Source organism: Alosa sapidissima, chromosome 2 (assembly GCF_018492685.1).
Source record: "Alosa sapidissima isolate fAloSap1 chromosome 2, fAloSap1.pri, whole genome shotgun sequence".
In the NCBI taxonomy this organism is placed as follows: Eukaryota; Metazoa; Chordata; class Actinopteri; order Clupeiformes; family Clupeidae; genus Alosa; species Alosa sapidissima.
The window spans coordinates 125,001-127,500 of NC_055958.1; the positions used below are offsets into that span (position 1 = coordinate 125,001).

At 53.9% G+C, this 2,500-nt stretch overlaps 1 non-coding gene across 1 annotated transcript in view; it reads right to left on the bottom strand.

Moving 5' to 3' along the window:
• The window catches only part of LOC121704467, a 1,855-nt gene extending 1,762 nt beyond the window's left edge, over nt 1-93 (bottom strand). The window contains exon 1 of the ribosomal RNA XR_006030553.1: nt 1-93. This exon is cut by the window's left edge and continues 1,762 nt beyond it. This is a non-coding gene — a ribosomal RNA (18S ribosomal RNA).
• Nucleotides 94-2,500: the final 2,407 nt, after the last annotated feature.

The following is a 2,500-nucleotide window of genomic DNA, read 5'->3' on the forward strand; positions in this document are numbered from 1 at the left end:
ATTCGCAGTTTCACTGTACCGGCCGTGTGCACTTAGACCTGCATGGCTTAATCTTTGAGACAAGCATATGTTACTGGCAGGATCAACCAGGTAGCTGCTGGTAGCGAGCCCGACCCCCGGAGCGTGGGGCCTCCAGGGCAGGCCTCCCCCGAGAGGGAAGCCCGCCCACGCGGGTGCTGGCAGCGTGGACAGAGGACCACGTCGTGTGGACCGGGAGGACTCGGAGAGTGCGCTTCGAGGCTGCCGCGGGGCTTGGACGGAGCAGGGGGTGAGCCCTGCCCGCCTCGCCGCCGACGGCCTCCTGTTTCGGACGGCTCGGTCAGACGGGGCTTCTGGGCCTCGCAACAGAACGTTTCGGCGCTGGGGGCGGAGGCTCCGTGGAGCCTCATGTACCCCCGGCCTGGTGGCGGACCCGCTGGGTTCGGGGAGGTGCGTCCGGCCGCACGGGGCGGTCGGGGTGCCTCCCCTGGCGGGTCTCGTACTCCAATCGGTCAGGTGATAGCGTTTGGGTGTGGGTTTAACGTGCTGAAAAGTGTCCGTGGAGCTTAGATTTCTGGCTGTGCGCATGCACCTGTATGCATCCCGTACGGTGGCAGTGGAGGCGAGTCAGACCTCCAGGAGGTGTCAGAGAGTCCCTGGTAACATTCTGTGAAATTTTGGTTTCGGACCTCCAGGGCTACCCACACTCCCTTTAACGTGCCCCAACACAGTGCAACTATGCCTGGGTAAGCATTCGGCCCTTTCTGGGGGGTGTGGAAGTCAACCAGACTCGTAGGAGGTGTCAGAGAGTCCCTGGTAACATTCTGTGAAATTTTGGTTTCAGACCTCCAGGGCTACCCACACTCCCTTTAACGCGGCCCAGCACAGTGCAACTATGCCTGGGTAAGCATTCGGCCCTTTCTGGGGTGTGTGGAAGTCAACCAGACTCGTAGGAAGTGACAGAAAGTACCAGGGAACATTCTCTGAAATTTTGGTTTCAGACCTCCAGGGCTACCCACACTCCCTTTAACATGTCCCAGCACAGTGCAACTATTCCTGGGTAAGCATTCGGCCCTTTCTGGGGTGTGTGGAGGTCCACCAGACTCGTAGGAAGTGACAGAAAGTACCAGGGAACATTCTCTGAAATTTTGGTTTTTGACCTCCATGAGACCCCATTGACCCACACGTGTGGCCCAGCACAGTGCACCGTGGTCGGATACTCAACTGGCTCAGTCTGGGGTAGCCTGGATGTCTGAGAACTTCCATCCACTCTGACCATGTGTCTGATACTCCAAAAGGCCCAAAAAGAGTGCCAAAGTTCGGGGAAAACATACTGGATGCATTGCCTGGGACTTCAACTTTTTGCCAAAATTTTTCTAAGTCCACTTTTTTACCCTCTCCTCGATTTCGCGCCGATACCCGGCGCGGGGGGGTCAATAAGAGTACCTCCAGGCCAAGGGGAGCTCCTCAGAAGTGTCCCAAGCTCTCGGACACATTTTCTGGCTACCCCGGGTAGCCGTTTACGGAGCCTGCCACCTGCCCCGCGTATATAATTAAATAAGTCAGGACTTAGGTTTTGAGCGAGTTTTCACTTTTGGACTTAGGTTTTGAACGAAAACCCATGGTTAACCTAGCCTCCCATGGTATACCTGGCTACCCAGGGTGAACCTGGTTACTCTTGTGTCCCGCAGAGGGCGCCATTTCTCACATTTTATCCATTTTCATCATTTTCATCCTTTTTATTCTATCTTTTTTTACATTTTGCCCATTTTTACACATTTTCATCCCAGCTTCCATGCACCTCTATAGGCATGATTTTTATGCATTTTGGTCGTTTTTGGACACTTTTCTGGGCAGCCTTTTCATCCATTTTGGGGCTTTTTGGGCCTTTTGGGCCTGTTTCTGGCCCTGATAGAGACACAGAGAGGAGGTTTTTTTTCAACATTGGGAGCTTTTTTACACATTTTGGCCATTTTTCCCCCAGCTTGGGGGCACTTTCCTGGGCAGGAATTTTAAACACCTTGGCCAGTTTTGACTTCTCTCTGGCCAGCCCCCCCCCACTTTCTGACCACATTCTCCTGCGGGGGCCTTGTTTTTTCTACGGGGGCTACTATTCCCAGCCATTTTCGGGGTGGCCGCGGCGAAGGGGGGGGGACTTTTTTGGGCATTTTTTGCATATTTTGGCCTCTTCTACGGCCCCCAGCTACTCACCTGTTGCACCCAGACAGGCAGGGACCCTAGTGGGCATTGACTTTGACCTCTGCGTGGGTTCAGCACCCGCCTTTTCCCACCAGAGGGCAGCGAGAGCTCAACTCCAATCTCAGGCTTTTTTAAACAGCTATTTTAACAGTTTTTGCCCCTTTTGACCCCCTGTCGGTATTTTTTCGACCCCAGCCTCCGGTGGGCCGCCCGGGCATGAATTTCAGACAGTTTGACCACTTTTAGCCTCTTCTGTTTGCAGCTATTTGCTCCATTTTGAGTGTTTTCAGCTCTCAGAGGGCTTTTTTTTTAAAAACTGGCT